The sequence below is a fragment of the Pinus tabuliformis genome, chromosome 2_1 (genome assembly GCF_031772625.1).
Source record: "Pinus tabuliformis cultivar Carrire ecotype Pingquan chromosome 2_1, CPIR1, whole genome shotgun sequence".
NCBI lineage: Eukaryota > Viridiplantae > Streptophyta > Pinopsida > Pinales > Pinaceae > Pinus > Pinus tabuliformis.
Window position 1 is genome coordinate 968,481,941 of NC_142299.1, and position 19,219 is coordinate 968,501,159.

Below are 19,219 nucleotides of genomic sequence, written 5' to 3' on the forward strand. Positions count from 1 at the left end.
GCTTTCTTTTAGATACTAGCTTTTCTAGGTGTCATTCTGATAATACTGCCTACACCAAGAAAGTGGGTAAGTATCTTATCATTCTTGTTCTTTATGTTGATGATCTTATCCTTACTGGAAGTGATCCCAACCTTATAAACCATGTGAAGACCAGCCTTAAAAAGAAGTTTGAAATGACAGACTTAGGACACTTGCATTGTTTTCTTGATCTTCAAGTCTTGCAATCCAAGGAAGGTATTTCCCTTTTCCAGTCCAAGTATGCCTGTGATCTTCTACGCAACTTTCACATGGAAGACTATAAGCAAGCCCTTCTCCCTTTCAGTCTGGAGCCAAACTTTCAGCCACTTGTACTTTCCTTAAAGTTGATGCTACCATATACCGTCAGTTTGTAGGAAAAATTTATATCTGACCCATACTCGTCCTGACCTTTCCTTCTTTTTTGGCCTGATTGCTCGGTTTATGAAAAACCCACATGAGAGTCATTGGAAAGCAATTAAAAGAATACTTTGTTATGTTCGAGGTATAGTTCAGTTTGGGATTCATAACAGTGCAGAAGCATCTCCTCTATTGGTTTGTTTCACTAATTCTGATTAGGCTGGTGACCCTGATGATCGGAAGTCTACTACAGGTTATGTCTTCACTCTTGGTTCTGGACCTATTACATGCGCTTGCAAGAAACAAAGTGCCATTTCTCTTTCTTTAGTAGAGTATCGTGGTTCCTTAGAAGCTAGTAAGGAAGCCCTGTGGCTTCATCAGATCTTGTAAGAGTTTGGTTTTCAACAGCAGCATCTGACTAAACTTTGGTGTGATAATCAAAGTTCCATTCAACTATGCAAAGATCCAGTCCAACATCATAGCAGCAAACATATTGAACTACACATGCACTTCATCAGAAATCTCATTCATGACCATGTTCTTGAAGTGCAATATTGTTCAACTGATGATCAAGTTGCAAACATCTTTACAAAAGCTCTCACAGAGGCGAAGTTTACTAAACTTTGATTTATGGTTGGAGTTCAGGAAGTTGTCGCTAAGGGGGGATAGGCTCTAATGCCTCCATCCTTCTCCTATTGTGTCATATTTGTACATCCTTCAATCCTATCCCAAGTTGTTCTTAGGGGGGGTGTTAGGATATTCCGACACATAGGAAATAGTTAAGTATAACTTGGTCTAGTGTAGAGCTAGGTAAAGTGTGTTTCTTTACTATGTACATTTGTAACTTACAATCCAACAGTCATGATATGTTCTAGACATGAATTGATCCGATGGTTCATTCTCTCCTCGATATTACCGACACTTGATCTGTGGCTTAACACCCGATTGGTCCATGATCTATAATTAAAGAGCATGGAGGGTCATTTGTAGGGTGACTGTTCATGAGAGAAGATTATGTAAATTTTATTTATTTTATTAATAAATTCCCTGAAGTGGCTATGTTGGCTCACGCCATGGACTGTTTCCCTCTTTGAGGGTTTTAACCATGTCAAGAATTCTAGTGTATTGATCTGTGATCTATTTGTGAGCAGTGTCCTTTGGTTTTCTGTCTGAGGAACTTACCCTGTAAATTCCTACACGATGTTATATTTGTTACGCCAGCTCCAACACCATGGAGCCATGTCATATGCCACAGGGTTATGCCAACTCGGCGGAGTGTTATATGGCCAATATCCAAATTCTGAACGCCACGGGTATTTTGACGTGGGAGTTATAACATATGTGACAAATATATCACCACAAACAAACCTTTGTTACAACCTTTTCCACGGGTAGAAATATTATTTCACTATCTGTCCAATGTCAAGCTTTGGGTTATATTGTTACACAGTGATATGCCATGGGAGCTGTGCATTGCGCTAGTCGAATTTGGAAATGCCACAGTGTTTCACAAATCCGTCGAATTATTGAAAGTTATAACTATGTGATATAGTTTGAAAACCATATGCCATATCTCAATGAAGGTTGGTTCACCACCTAGGACTCGAATGCCATATTAAAACTTTGTAAGACAAACTTTGATATATGGCGCAGGATTATACATTATATATCACAGGTGGCACATTTGTTATGAACCATAAGATATGTATTTATCCGCCAACTTTGGTCTAACCAAATATTTGATATAATTTGACAACCATACAATTGATATATTGTTATATAGTTGTAACGTGTCATAAAAATTTGCTAAAGATTGCAAATTTGTTACACTAAACTCTAAAGTTAGAGTTGAAACCATTATAAAAGATTACCAATGCACCAAAGCAAGCTAGAGGCAAGTGAAGCGGAGAAGTGAGCGGCTTTTAAGCAGCAATTGAAGTTGGAATTTCAAGGTCATACGGAAGGTAGTCATTGGTATGTGGACAGTGGTTGTTCTAGACACATGTCAAGAGACAAAAGTGTGTGTTTGAAGAACCGAAACAGGGGTTTTAGTGCGCTCCAGACACACTAGCAGAGTCTGTTTGACAATTTTAGTAGCCAATACTTCAGAATTCAGTACATGGACAATTGTCTCTCAAATTCAAGTGGAGGCAGGAAGTTGAATTATGTACTTGTTGATGAATGATTGCTCATTTTAAATTGAGGTCTAGAGTCCATGTAAGAGACCCTTTATATTTTTGTAGTTGACACGGTGATTGCAAGTTGTCATAATGTTTTGTGAGAGTTCTCTGTAGGAGAACATTTCCCTGAAGGGGAAATAGCCACATTGTAAACAAAAAATTGATGTACCTCATTTTTAAACACTGAAGTATGAGTGGCCTAGACTTTTGAGCAGGGCCTAGAGACGTAGCCCAGGAGAGGTGAACTTTGTCATCAAAATTTGTGTTGGTCTTCCTAATGTTTGCATGAATTATATGTGCCATGTTCTATATAGTTAACTTGCACATGAAGCTAATTCGTGCTTGAAGGAACACCAAAATTAACATGTTGTTTTAAAAGATCCATTTCCAAAATTGCAAAGTTTCAGATGATGATCTTCATCTTCCGCATTTTCAGATCATTTTGGTATCAGAGTAGGTTTTGAATAGACTGAAAGGATGAATAGACGCATGAATAAAAGTTGTATGAAAGAATTGGAAGAGTCCAATCAACAATATCAGCAGGAGAACGTTGCATTGTGATGCATGGTGAAAGAGTTGCAGAAAGAAAAACAAAGACTACAAGTGAATATTGAAACCGTGCAAAGAAATTGATAGAGAAGAAGTCTCTCATAACGAATTATGTCCATAATTGGAGATATTGAAGCATATTCACTTCATCGGACGGATGAAGAAAGCTCATGTCCATCGGCTTCTCCAAAAGCACAATTAGTGGAAGAAGAGATTGGTACCTTTTCCTAACCTTTTGAGGAACATACTTATGTACTAACATCTCAGAAGATGGATTCAGAAACTAAGAAGGAAGAGGCTTCAATTGATCCCGATATTGGAGCTTTTGAGAAACATACCAAAGGAATTGGTATGAAGATGATGAACAGGATGGGATATCAGCAAGGTAAAGCCATCGGCAAGCATGGCCAAGGCAATCTCTAGCGAATAATTGTTCAGGAAAGATCCCAACACAAAGGATTGGGATTTTCCAATCAACATGTGACTACTGCGGGAAGAAAGGTCACATCACAGATCCTTGTTCGTCATTACATCCTAAACAAATGCCAAAAAAGCTACAGGATCGTAAAGGTAAGCAGATGAATCATTCTAGCAATGATTCAGAAGGTGAGTCTTTCAATAAAAATTTTATTACGAAAATTGTTAAATAGACTTATCCATGTACTTTCTATGGGAATAACAACCATTGTGTAGTTGAATGTTGAAAGAAGAAGGTTTATAGGAAGAAGTTACATGCTACAAGGAGTCGTCCGCAGAAGGATGATGTGACCCTGTAGATAAAGAAAAGTCTGGGAAAGACTTTGATGCAGTTAGGGAAGGATTCGATATAGTCAAAACAGAGCTCTGAGAAATTGACCAAGAAGAAGATCAATACAAACTCAGGAGAGAGAATTTGTTCATAGTGTAAATTGAAGGGACATTCAAAAAATATATGTCCAATGCTACCACATGAAGTGACAGTAACTCAATCAGGCCAAGGGGAAGCAATGCTAACTGGCAGAGAAGAACATAAGTCTCGAGAGAAGTCGCTTACTTGGAACTAGGCATATTTCATTCCCTATATGTAAATTGTCAATTGTTTGTTTGTAATTTGTCATCACATCAGTAATTTTTAGTCGAGTCTGTAAATAGGGTCAAGAATGTTTTGTACTGATGAATGATGCAATAAATTCATGATGGTAATAAACTTTTGGAGGTCCAAAAGTCCTTTTTTTGGGAGGAATGATCCAGGATGGATCTTGATTGAGTCTAGTCATCTTGAATATGTTATGTTCAAGACCAACATGGTCATGAATGACCACAGTTCCCAACATGGTCAAAAATTTACAGTCTCAGATCCTCACAAAACCAGAGCCAAGTCAAAGATCTTGTTGCTCTAATTCTGGAAGTATATTCATCTTTGAAAATGGCCTTCGTATGAGGGATAAAACGTGTTCTGAAGTTTTCCTCCAATAGGAAAAAAAGTGGCCAGACTAGGACAAGTGGCAGTTTCTCAGTGTGACACATGGCAAATCAAAGTCAACGCATAGGCAGCCAAATTCAACGCAGAGGTTGGATGGGCAAAGTCTAGGGTCGAACCCATGACCTCCATTACATCACTATAAAACTTTGCCAACGAGCCATGGCATTGCTTTATTAAACTAATGGCACATACATATATTTAAGGTTTTGGTTATTACATAAAGGGGGAAGGGTTGGCAGAGCCCACCAACTCCGGCGGCCCCGCCAAACCAAAAGAATAGTTTATTGGCACTTCCAAAGTTGACCATGGAGAAAACATATATACCAACCTTCGGATTTGGTGTGGGACTCCAAAGACATGCCACGGGTTATATTTGTAAACAAACCCATGGTTTGTATTACCAGTTGGCTCATGGGAAACGGAACATACAACGGAACCTCCACATAGCACAGTTGGTGAAGGGAGCTAGCCCTAAGGGCCTAGCTTTAGGGCATATGAGAGCCACGTGACCATAGTTGCAAGGAAGTGTTAAGATGATGCAAAGGTGGAATGGTGTTATGCCATGGGCCAAGTTTGGATAGTGCGGAGTCTGTTCCAAACTATCATTGTTAGTATGTGCCACGATGGTTTAATACTTATTGTTGGTTTAGCGCTCCAACTCGATGGGAAATGACATGCGGCGCTTTGGGTCCGACGTTATATTTTTTACGCCAGCTTCAACACCATGGAGCCATGTCATATGCTACTAGGTTATTTCGACTCAGAACAGAGTGTTATATGGGCAATATCTAAAGTCTGAATGCCACGGGTATTTTGACGTGGGAGCTATAACAAATGTGACAAATATATCACCACCAACAAACCTTTGTTACAACTGTTGCCACGGGTATCAATGTTATTTCACTGTTGGTCCAATGTCAAGCTTTAGGTTATATTGTTACATAGTGATATGCCATGAGAGCTATGTATTGTGCCAGTCGAATGTGGAGACACCACAATGTTTCACAAATCTATCGGATTATTGAAGGTTATAACTATGTGATATAGTTTGAAAACCATATGCCATATCTGAACGAAGGTTGGTTCACCACTAGGGGTTCGAATGACATATTAAAACTTTGTAAAACAAACTTTGATATATGGCGTGGGATTATATGTTATGTATCATAGGAGACGCATTTGTTATGAACCATAAGATATGTATTTATCCGCCAACTTTGGTCTAACCAAATATTTGATATAATTTGACAACCATACAATTGATATGTTGTTATATGGTTGTAATGTGTCATAACAATTTGCTAAAGATTGCAAATTTGTTACACTAAACCCTAAAGTTAGAGTTTCGAAACCATTATAAAAGATTTCCAATGCACCAAAGCAAGACAAGGGCAAGTGAAGTGGAGAAGTGAGTGGCTTTTAAGTAGCAATTGAAGTTGGCATTCCGAGGTCATATGGAAGCCAAAATGCGCATTTGAAGAACCAAAACAGGGGTTTTGGTGCACTCTGGACACACTCGTAGAGTTTGTTCGATAGTTGCAGCAATCGATACTTCAAAATTCAGTACATGGACAATTGTCTCTCGAAGTCAAGTGGAGATGGGTAGTTGAATTATGTACTTGTTGATGCATGATTGATCATTTTCAGTTGAGGTCTAGAGTCCGTGCAGGAGACTCTTTATATTTTTATAGTTGACATGGTGATTGCAAGTTGTCATATTGTTTTGTGATATTTCTCTGTAGGATAACATTTCTTCGAAGGGGAAATAGCCACATTGTAAACAGAAAATTGATGTACCTCATTTTGAAATGCTAAAATATGAGCGGCCTAACCTTTTGAGCAGGGCTTGGAGACATAGCCCAGGAGGAGTGAACTCCGTCAACAAACAATGTGTTGTTCTTCATGATGTTTGCATGAATTATATGTGTCATGCTCTGTATAGTTAAATTGCACATGAAAATTAATTCGTGCTTGAAGGAACACCAAAATTAACATGTTGTTTTAAAAGATCCATTTTCAAACTTACAAAGTGTCAAAGGACGATCTTCACCTTCCACATTTTCAGTTCAAAAAGTAACACCCCCCATTAGCCCAATATGGTTTGAGGGAATTTAAAGGGTGTGAGGGATTATTACACTTTCATAAAGATTATGTCATGATATAGGACATTACACATGGTGAATGATCCCTCAAAGAAAAATTTAGGGATTAATATATGTATATATATGACCCCTTTGGTATTAAATTATTGTCAACCCAAACCGAGGGTATGGACTGACTGTGATGTGGCACATTCATTACATATGCATATAACCTCATCGATGTATGTAAAGGATTTCTAAGGTGAATGGGTCTTGTACATATCCATCATTGTTGATCCAAACTGAGGATATGAGGGTAGTGATTGATTAAATGTGTTAATTTTATCGACTGTCATCCTAGATAAAGGTATGGACTAGCTCTATTATGCTGACTCTTTTCATCTTGATCACCATCATACTTGACACACTAAAATGCTAACTCGTTGTTGGATATATGCAAAGTATATTTAAGTAAAGTTACTTGAGACCCGTAAGGGTGAGTGAGGTGGTGGATGTCACGTTAGCTAGTATAGTTGTGAGGAAGCTCAAATTGAGATCAATTTTATGTTGTTGGAAATCTCTTGACAAGAAAAATATGTTGGTGATATCATAAATTAATTCCGCAAGTTTTGGATAAGGGGTATTTTTGTAACCCCATCTTCATAGTGAAACCATAGAGTTGAGGTTAATTAAAAGTAACACCTCCCATTAGCCTAGCATGGTTCAAGGGAATTTATGGGCTGGGAGGGACTATTGCACTTTCATAAGGAGTATGTCATGACATAGGGCCTTACACATGGTGCATGATCCCTCAAAGAAAAGTTTAGGGCTTAATACATTATTTTTGGCTCCAAACCATGTTTTATATTCTAATTCCCATCCTTGATGCATTAATCCTTAAATTTATAAAAATACCTCTCTCTTAGTTAATTTTTTGGGTCTATGTGGAAATTAAATGTTATATACATGATGTACAAGTCATAGAATTAATATTTATGTACTAAGATCCTATTTTTTCTCTCTATGCCATGGTTTAGGTCTAATAACCATATATACTTGAAATTATTCTTTAGTCACACCCATAAGTGAAATATTCTCTATAAATGGATTGCATAAAGTCCTTAAACATGGCACATGATTTCTATAAGAAATGTTTTGGAAATAAGGCCATTCATAACCCCCAATTACCTTATCGTTGACCCCTACTTGACCATTGTTTACTCTAAGTGACCATTAGGCACCCCTACTTGACCTATAATTACCACTAAATTACACCTAACATTTTCTAGGGAAAATATCATAGGGAAACCCCCAAGGATGCTCCCACACATTCATGAATTTCTTATTGATGAATTAAACAACAATACAAGGCTCTGAATCACCTATTTCTTTGTTATATCCACTACTCAGTACCATCCTCTTGATCCTTCTACCCTAGGCCACTAAAGGTCCCATTAGTGATGTCTTCCTCTTCTACATAAAGAAAGTGAAAGAGAAGGGGTGTCTTTCTAATTCTATAATAATGATGGAGAGACAAGGAAATAAGGGTTTCATACTAGATGAAATACTTAAAAAATCAAGGGATTGTAGACCCATAAACCCTGCCCCAAATCTCTTGGTAAAACCCATAAATCCCGGCCCAAAATGGGTAATTATGAACATGTTTAATTTTTTTAGTGCAAATTAAAGGCATATGCAAGTTTATTTAAGAAGAATCACATATATACATACTTGTTTTTACTAATATTGTGTATGTATTATTTATTCAAGAACAATGGGTGCATATGTGAACTCAAATTTTGTTTTTTGAATAGGTCTTCAAATTGAGAGTGTATACAAAAGGAAAGGGAATGATACGATCAAGACAAATCATGCATCTTATAGAGAGTGTGATGAAATATTATATAACACATATAATCAGCCTATATCTCATGCATTTGATAATATTAGATAAGGTAAATGTTGATTCGTAGTGTTTCTAGTTAAAATCAATTAAATCTCATACACAAGCAAAATTAGGGTGATAATATCCCTTATAATCTTTATAACCATTCTTACGGTCATTTTGTATCATATGATGTCTTCCCATTTTCTCACATAACATTTTAACTATAGAACCATTATAACCAGGCCTATAACTTGGGCTAAATACCCTTCACTAATTTGACCTTTGCCTTGGAATCTAAGTTAAGAATATTTATAAAGCACATCATATTTTTATATCATGAGGTAATAAAAACTCAACCTACTCAACTTGGCACCCATCCAAATAAAAACATCATGAAAAATGTAAATTGAGTTTGTATCAAATGGTTGGGAGGATTCATTATTATCATCCCCACTGTTAATCTCTTTTCTTGTCAAAGAAAAAGTCAACCTCCAAGGGTTTGTTTCCATATTCTCTCTACATTTTTATAGTGGTGGTGTCCCTCTATTGATCACACTCTAATATGCATATAAATTGAATATTAAAGATTAAGCATTAAACGCATGCACTTGTGAGTGGACCAAGTGTTATTCAAAGTAAAGAATATAATAATAGCATACAAACTATATTCTCACAAATTCATTCCACATTATAACCCATAAATGCATGTGAGAAACATATTTGAAGCAAAGTCAAATGGATGGAAATAGAAAGGATTGTTCCATACATTGATACAGGTGGATATTGAGGGGCACCCACCTATTCCACTTGGAACGCCACCATTGTTTCTCTCAGTTTCCTTAATTGTAGCACAGTTTACTATTTTTTGGCATTTTTTTGGGTCTTGATCTTTTCGAGATGTTTTGAGGCCCCAAATGATGTCTTTTTGGAAAATGAGAAACCCCATATTTTATGATAAGGGTTTGCAATCAAAAGTTGTAGTCCTCAGTTTCTAGCAATGTATCATACATGTCAAATGGAGATCGTATGCCAAAGTTATGACCTCGGGAAGTTGGTGTACCAATTTACCCCAACGGGGCCCACAGGCTTTCGATGCTTCATCTCCTAGGGTTAGGTTTTTGGATGGTTAGGGTTTTCCATTGTTTCTCAATAATAAATAGGCCTTTAAGCCTCATTGTAACACAGTTCAGAAGGCATGTAGTTGCCACATCTCTTCTCAAAGATAAGTTATCATCGTCTAAGCTAGTTTATTTCCATTTTACATGTAAAAAGTTTCCAGTTCCTTGTTATTAATGAATTGAAGTTTTGCTTTCGTTGTATCTATGTGTTTCTTTTTATATCTGTATTTCATTTCATTCCTTCATAAAATATGGATAATACATTTTGAGAACTATAAAATGACGTCACATATTTTAAATAATAAGAGCATAGGAAAACATTCACAAGACTCATACTTCTTATTTAGAAATTAAAATTTTAAAATCACAAATGAAATGATTTCTCAAAATAAGCTCTCTATGAGAACCAAAAAAATAATTTACACACTTGAAGTCTCAGAATAAAGTTAAGTGCCTAAAGCATAGTCACAAAATCCTATTACTTAATCATTAAAAAAATTCATTCACCCCTAAAGTATTGGGGTTGGGCTCCCATGGACTAATAGTAATGATAAAAGGTACCTCAAAGAAAGAGAAACACATTCAGGTATTAGATTTAGAAAACATGCAACAATTCAATAAAGTTGGATTAATCAAAGACTAAGAAGAGAGCAAGGAATCACTTCAAAAGAAAATAAAAACTCACAAAATTATAGAAGGATCACAGGTGGGATGAACTCTCTCTCCAACAACTACTCTAATCATGAGTTTCTCCTTTTATAATATTTGGTTTATCTTTGTAACTATTTGACCTTTAAGTATTTCCTCTTTCTTTTAAGTGAATAAATATATATTTTTAGAGAAATGATGTTAATAATTCATCCTCCAAGTTGAATCCCACTTCATATATTATAGATTTCCCTTTTTATAAATCATTTTCAACAATAATTTAGTGATAAGCCTGAAATTGATCACGAATTTTATTTTTATTTTATAAGATAATATTTATAATTTTATCTCTAGAAATAACTCCCAATGTGTTCTTCATTCTTCTATCTTTCAAACAAAATCTCATTTTCCTAAAACAGACATTGGAAACTCAAGTTATGGTCTCTGGAAGTTCACGAGTCAACCCGCATTGATCTACACAATATGACTCAGCAATCATTGATTTACTCTACATAAATCTTGGATTTTTATTTATAACTCCACCCTACTCATCCCACATGCATTATGGGAAGGAATTCATAATGATTTATAAAGAAATGGGTTCCTCGTATTACTTGTATGTGAATTAGAAAGAGTCACGGGACCTTGTGTAGCTCCTTCATAGTGTAGTTTTCGTTTGCCATCTCATTTCCCAATCATTATGTTATGTCATTTCCAATCATATGTGTCCAATCACTAATTTCTAAATGTCACCTTGGGATATTCCCAACTATATTCCATGTGTCATAAGGAGATATTCCTAAATAATTTAACCAATCACTACTTTCCAAATGTTACCTCCATATATGCCCAACTAGTTGCCATGTGTCATAAGGAGATATGCCTAAAGAAATTAGAATAAAAATGATAGAAATATTAATAATATGAAGGTGACCTACCTAACTACCTAACTAATTGCCATGTGTCATAAGGAGATATTCCAAAAGAACTTAGGATAAAAAAATATGAGAAATATTAACAATGTAAAAAGTATATAAAGGTAAAATTGACTAAGTAGTAAAAAAAGGAATGAAGGTAAAAAAAATGAAGTAATAAAACATGGATAAGGGTAAACTTGACTAGTAATAAAACAAGTTTGTAGAGGTAATGGTGTGTGGAGGATGAGGTATGAAAAACCTTTCACACATCCTTGGATGAGGTATGCAAAACCTTTCACACATCCTTGGAAATGGTTAAGTATGGAATGTAATAAATAGTTATGTGAGGAGAAAGGAGTGTGCAGAGGAATATGAAGTGGGGGAATACTTTCATACAAATTGAAAAATGACTGAATTTCTTCTTTTCTCATGTCTTTTCTTCTCTTCCCTCTATTCAAAAATATAAACCATCATTGTCGGCCTTGTGTGAAGAAGTGTTACAATATTAAGACGTCAAAAACTTGTCAGTTTAGAATCACTCTATTTGATGTGTGACATGAAAACACATCAACGCCCACCTAGGTTCAATTCTCGCAAGTGACGTGTTGAGATTATATTGAGTATATTGTTGTAATGACTTTGATATTTTTTATTTAATGACCTTAAGCCTTGAAGAATATCTTACTCTTGATTATAGGTTGAAAAGTGAGATGCTTTATTAGATGGAAAACATAAAAAATTAAAAAAGATAATTAAAACATGTAAGTAATCTAATATTATTCTATTTCAATAATTAGAACTAAACTAATAAAAATAAGAATTCGAAAATTTTAACAACCCGCTAATATGAACTCACATATTCATATAAGTATCAAATAACACCCCTTCACTAATCACACCCCATAAAGAAGACTTTGAGGAATAAATTAAGATCACTTTTTAAAGCTTTAGATTTTCATATTTTTGCTTCCAAATTTAGCAAGGTATCCTCAACAAGTTGAAGTATCAAATAACACCCCTTCACTAATCACACCCCATAAAGCAAACTTTGATGAATAAATTACGATCACTTTCTAAAGCTTTAGCTTTTCATATTGTTGCTTCCAAATTTAGCAAGGTATCCTCAACAAGTTGAAGTTGTGATGTCTCCTTTAATGACTCTAATGTTTCATCCCTATCATCTCTACTTTCTATGTAGGCTAAAACTTCTCAAGGATGAGGATACAATGTGGAAAAGCATCCATTTATATCCGTATATGACTAAAAGAAAAAAAATGGGTAGATATGCACCTCTAATATGAAAGCTAAATACATTGAAATTATTTTGAGATATCTAATTCCATGAACATGCAACTATTTCTTGTTAGTCATCATCGAATGAATAATCTTGTAAATTATAAAAAAAATATTGGAAAAATTTTAGAAAATGAAAAGTATCTATTATTGCATTGACTTAATACAGGGATAATATTTTAATGAGTGGATATCATTTGTAAATTAAATTATTATTATTATATTATATTATTTCTTTGTGAATGCGGTAAAACTTATCATAATTTATTTGTCAATTAGTATTAAGGATAATCAATATTAGTTGCTATTTATGAATGTAGGAAGTTCCATCACTGTTATTATAAAAAATAATCATATCAGCTAAACAAACTGCAGGTGGTCCATAAGGGAGCAAACTTGCACTTCTAGTAGACACCTGTGGGTCTTAGGTTGTTAACCTATTTCTTTATGACTTAGGAAGACAAGCTCTTACCCATTCACAAAAATTCCTAAGCCTTACTCCATGACTAAAATATCTCTTCCTAAGAATGACATATCATTATTTAAATGGATATATAAAATTTTACCATGAGAAAATTATATTTTTTATGTAGAGTAAGCTAATATCATTATTTAAATGCATATATAAAAGTTTCATCACGATTCAAATTTTGTGCATAGTGAAATGAAGTCCCTGGTGTTTTCTCCCAAATATGAGCTGTTCAATGATAGTTTTGGGGCTAAAAGCCCATATTTTGGGACAATTTTGTAATAAAGTTGTAAAGTCTCCGCATTTTGTGGTCGAGGAGCGCGAAGATGTTAAGAGGCATAAAGGGTTATCCGCCCTTATTTTGTAAAGTGTAAGGTCGACTATAAATATCCACCCATGGTCCACGAACCATGGGATTGTATAAAAAGGAGCTAAGTAAGCTCTAAGTAGTTTTCAAGAGGTACCGAAGAATGAAGTGAGGAGTTAAGCATTAGAGTCTAAGTGTTCTCAAGTCTTAGCATAGGTAGAGGCTTTGCAGCTGAGTGCGCAGAGGCCTAGGGTGGAAGTCTATAGCTGAGTGTGCGGACCCCTGCAGCTGTGTGCACAGGGCGGATAGAGTTTGTATTAATATGAAGATATCAATAAAGAGAAGTATTCTGCAAGTTATGTGTATTTATTTCTTGTTAATGCATCTGGTTATATTGCGTTTTGGGTTCAATTTACAATGTTCATGTGATGCGCAAATGTATGTGACTGTATTGGTTAATTAAACACAAGTAAGGATATCAATTTACGCGGTGCTAACTGTCATTGATTAGTAAGATAAGTAAAACACTTAAAATAACTTGGGAACCTATACAATACGTTGTCATAGCAACGCAGAAGTATCGGGATCGCAAGTTAAGGTTGCGCGAAGGTCAATTGTACACCTTCGCGGGGGTACTGAAGGGTGGAATAAAGGGTAGACTGACAGAGCCCTAAAGTTTAGTGACCTACGCGAAAGTAGGAGCAGAGGGTATAAACCGACATCACGACCATCTCAGGGTGCGGAAACCTGGTTCCAACATCCCCCCATACTTCTTCGGGTGAGACTTCGGTCCGCACGCTGATGCCAAAAGGGCCAGTAGTGTAGCGATTTGTTTGGATAACTAACATTGAACGTAGGTCAGGCCCCACGAAGCCAACAAATGGTTTCGTTGTTGGGACCAGAATCTACATGAGAGATGTGTGATGTCGTATCACTGGAATCCAACTAAGAAAGAGGTTGAAGGCTGGTTGGATAGGAAGATCCACGAATTCGCGGCGCAGGAGAACATAAATCCACGGCTGACAAAGGAATAGTGGCTGGACAAGTACCTGTATACGGAAATCCATTTGATATTTTTATTTTCCTTTCCAGTTGAGTTATACGAGTGGATCGCGAAGCTAGCGGATAGCCAAGGAAGGTGGAGACTTGACGGTCCTATTGTCTGGACCCCGGAGCTAGTACAGAGACTGGAAGCCTCTGAGGATAAGATCACCTATGTTTTCGATCATTGGCTCGATCACATCATAGGAGGATTCATGACTGAATTCACGGTCGATACCTCAGTTAGTTACAGTGAGGCGGAGCGGCGCTTTTTCAAAGTTCTGCGAGGTAAGTACTTGAAGTCTTTAAATACCTAGATTAAGATGTTATTCTGCAAAAAACGAGTTATGCAGCTACCTTGATGTTGGAGCTACGCGAAGTGGAAAGACTTACAGGAACAAAGGAAGAAAGGGTCGCGAATATAACCCACTGATTTCACCCACAATGGGTGACGAAGAGGGAGTAGCGCAGACTTCTCCGCGAAGTGCAGTTCAGTTAATAAAATAGGGATTCCCGCGACTGCCACCTCCACCTACACCACCTCCAACTTCACCACCATCACCTACGACTTCGCCCACACCACCACCACCTCCACCACAGTTCAACATGGTGAATTCAGTGAAGTTGCCTTTGTTTAAGGGCTTGGGAAATGAGGACCCAAACCAGTTTTGGTTCATCATGAAAGTTGTATGGGAAGCTCAAGGCGTCACAGATGATCACATGAAGAAGGAAACATTGGTTAGCACTTTGAAGGATCGCACACTAACTTGGTACATTAAGTACTCTAATGATAACCCAAATGCTAGATTGGCAGAAATCTAGACTGCGCTGAATAAAGAGTTCAGTAGGCCTAAATCCGAGGCACAGTCGATTGTGGGGTTCAAGGAAATCACGATGAAACTAGGTGAGACACCTTGGGAATTGGATCAAATATTGAAGTGTAAAATCTATGAAGCTAATATGAATTTAACAGATGGACAGCACCACGAGTGGTTCGAGGCTTCGCTCTTACCTTACCTAAGGGTTGCACTATCACAACAGAAGATTACGACTCAGGAAGAGGCCTTGGAGATTTCCATAAGACTGCATGAAACGTCGATGCAAGATCTAAATCTGGGGTTTCAACAGATCCATGCACGGTTGCAAAATATTTTCCTTGAAATGCAAAGTTTGAAGCAGGACAAAACAGTTCGACCGGAGGCGCATGAAGAAATATGGTGCCTGAAATGTAAAGGTTAGGGGCATGACAAAGACCATTGCTCGGTCTTTGTGAACTATATTGCAGGAGGAGGACCGATTCCTTTGAGGCCGAAAGCCCAAGCAGGACCGAGCGCGGAACCTGCGTTGTGGTGCGCTATATGTCAGGTAGCAAGGAAACATACAACTGATAATTGCCATTTGCTGTAGAAGTTTGTACAAACACTGCAACAACTGTTATGCAACTTCTGTAGGTCGGTAGGGCATGATGAGTGCAACTGCCAAAGTTACGAATTCATGATGGACAGAACACCTGCTTATAGAATTCAGGCAGAAACGTGGCCCCCTGACCATAGCGCTGGGATGGCGCGAACAGGCTTTCAGGGGTGCGAACGAGGCCGAGGTGGAGGAGGACGTGGCAGAGGTCGAGGACAGTTGATCTGTTACAATTGTGGAGGACTAGGACACTATGCCCATGAATGCACTAACCCAACGCATCCATCGTGCAAATATTATACTCAGTTTGACCATGAGATGGAGGACTGTCCTACACTGATAGCAAGAATACGCGAAAAAGGGGTGTTGCCACCGCAGCTAACTCAAAACCTGCAGATGATGAGGTATGAGCCTCGCGAGGAGGATCTAAATGTAAATATAGTGCTTTGAAGTGGAATTGCAATGGGCAATGATAAGGGGAAATAACTGGAAGACAGCGCATGGGTTCACAAAGCTCCAGCAAAGGAGGCTAAATTTGATTTGGAGCACACACGTGAAACGTTCATGGAAGCAAAGAAGAGCTTCGTTGAGGTGTCTACTTTAGGGAGAAGGGATATTCTTGATCAGGAAATGGACCCTTTTGTACTTACGACCTTTCTAGAGACCTGCATGAAGATGTTGCGCGATAGCAAGGTTGTGAAAGGGTTACAAGAACCTATAAATAGATGTGTCGAAAACACTCTAGGTGAACCATGCGTGGTACAGAAGATTGGTAAGTATAAAGCAAGGACAGGGTGTGACATGAGACTGATCGCGCAGATAGGAGAATATTAAATGGATCAGGTTATTTTGGATCTAGGCTTAGACACAAACCTTTTGCCAAAGCAGACTTGGGAACGGATGGGGAGACCTGCACTGCAGTGGTCTTCGATTCAGTTAAGGATGGAAAATCAACAGAAGATCATCCCCATGGGACGACTACAAGGAGTAATTGTAAATATTGAAGGTGTGGGCATATTGGTTGACTTTGAAGTGATAGAAATTGTGGATGACAGCAACCCCTACCCTACTCTCCTTGGTATTGATTGGGCTACTGACATGAATGGGGTAATCAATCTAAAGAAGCGAAAGATGATATTCGAAAAGAAATTGTTTTGTGTAATAGTCCCCCTTGATCCTGCTGAAGGATCTCGCTATATTGAACCAATTTGCGATTATGAGAGCGATGATGATTTGGACTGCATATATAAGATAACAACGCAAGACCAAGATTAGGTGAATCCAACAGCGGATGGATGAATTACATGGGATTGCGAGAGTTCCTGCACCTCAGACTCTGATGAATAATTAGAGCGCTGGTAGAATCGGCTACATGAAGTAACCACACTGAGTTGTAACATGATGACCCGGTCGCTGCACTGTGTATCGTCACAGGTAATAAATCTGCCCACTTATAATGCCTTGAATGATGTATATGTATTTTTGGATGCATTTGAGAGGGAAGTACCAGAGAAGCAATGCTTCCAAGCTTTGGACTAGGCACTGCACACTACGCCTATGAGATGGTTGGGTACACACAAAGGTAGTTTTAATGATTGGCAGGAGTATAGAAGGATGATGCAAACATGCTTTGGGAAGCCGAAGGTACGAATGGCAGACAAATATGATGGGAAGGATGATCCGTGTGCACACTTGGCCAAATGGGCTAAGGCTTATGGAGTGAAGCCCCAACCTGAATGGGTGCACTTGTTCTTTCATACCTTGGATGTCATCTCGATGAATTCGTACTTGGAAATAGAGCTCTACCATGGTATAGGTGAATGGGATATTCTACGCAAAGGATTCATAATGACTTTTCAGCATCGAAGACAGGTTTGACTGTATTGACGAAGCGCTACAAGAAGTTAAAGCAGCAATCTTTAGGATACCACAGGATCCTTTGGATCTGATTCAACCTAATTGGACTACTCAGCTGAGCCACATGCTAGAATGCTATAACGTGACTGTTGAAGAAGAATACGAGGATCCATGAAACATTAATATCCCTAAAACCGAGGGTCACCACGAGGGACCGCAGATTGAGAATCTTGATATAATCGTACCACTGAAAACGAAACAGGTAAATATTGGTATGGAGGCAGAGCCAAAATTCGCGAAGATTGGAGATTACTGGGATGACGAGGCAGTAGATAAGGTCGCCAAATTGCTCTGCGAATACCAGGATTTGTTCCCTACCAAGTTTACGGAGCTAAAGGGGATAATAGAAGACCTGGGCGTTATGAAGATCACATTAAAACCCAGCGCGAAGCCGGTTAAGCAAATACCTTACCGCCTGAATCTGAAGTATAAGGAGAAGGTTCGCTTAGAGCTAGACAAGATGCTTGTGGCAAGCATCATTGAGCCCGTAGAAGAATCTGATTCAGCGAGCCCAATGGTGGTACAGGAAAAGAAGCCAAAGGATGAAATAAGGATATGCATAGATCTCAGGAAGTTGAATGATGCTTGCGAACATGATCCTTTCCTGACTACGTTCACTGATGAGGTTTTGGATAATGTAGGTGGCTAGGAAGTGTACTCCTTCACTGATGGGTTCTCTGGGTGCCATCAGATTAAAATCGCGCCTGAAGATAGAAGCAAGACGACCTTCCCAACTAAGTGGGGATGTTTCCAGTACACTATAATGCCTTTCGGATTGAAGAATTCACCTGCAATTTTTTCGCGCGTAATCATTGCTGCATTCAAAGAATTCATTCATAAGTTTCTAGAGGTGTACTTTGATGACTGGACTGTGTTTGGGTTGATAAAACACCATGTGACAAGTTTGCGCCTAATGCTAGATACTTGTTGAAGGTACCAGATTGCGCTCAATCTAAAGAAATGTATGTTTTGTGTTCCTTTTGGAACTCTGTTGGGTCATGTGGTTTGTAGACAGGGACTGATGGTAGATCCCACGAAGATTGTAGTGATACTTAACTTGGAGGCGTCAAGGAGTGTAAAACTGTTGCGCGCAACCTTAGGACATATAGGGTATTACAGGAATTTTATCAAGGGCTATGCCTAGATCACCGTGCCTATGGAGAAGTTGTTGAAAAAGGATGTCACATTCTGTTGGAACGAGGACTATCAGAAGAGCTTGGATGTATTGAAAGGAAAAATGGTCACCGCGCCGATTTTAGTCTTCCCAGATTGGAAGAAGGAGTTTCATGTACATGTAGATGCGTCATGTATAGCACTGGGAGCAGTACTGACACAAGCTGGCAGAGGAGAATTGGACCATCCTATAGCATTCGCAAGCAGGAGGTTATCCAAGGCTGAGAAGAACTATTCCACCATCGAGCGCGAAGGGTTAGCCATGGTATATGCGCTCCATAAGTTTAGACACTATTTGCTGGGTGGACATTTTAAGATGTATACGGATCATTCTGCATTGAAATACCTGGTCAATAAGCCTGTGTTGGGGGCAGAATTTGTAGGTGGT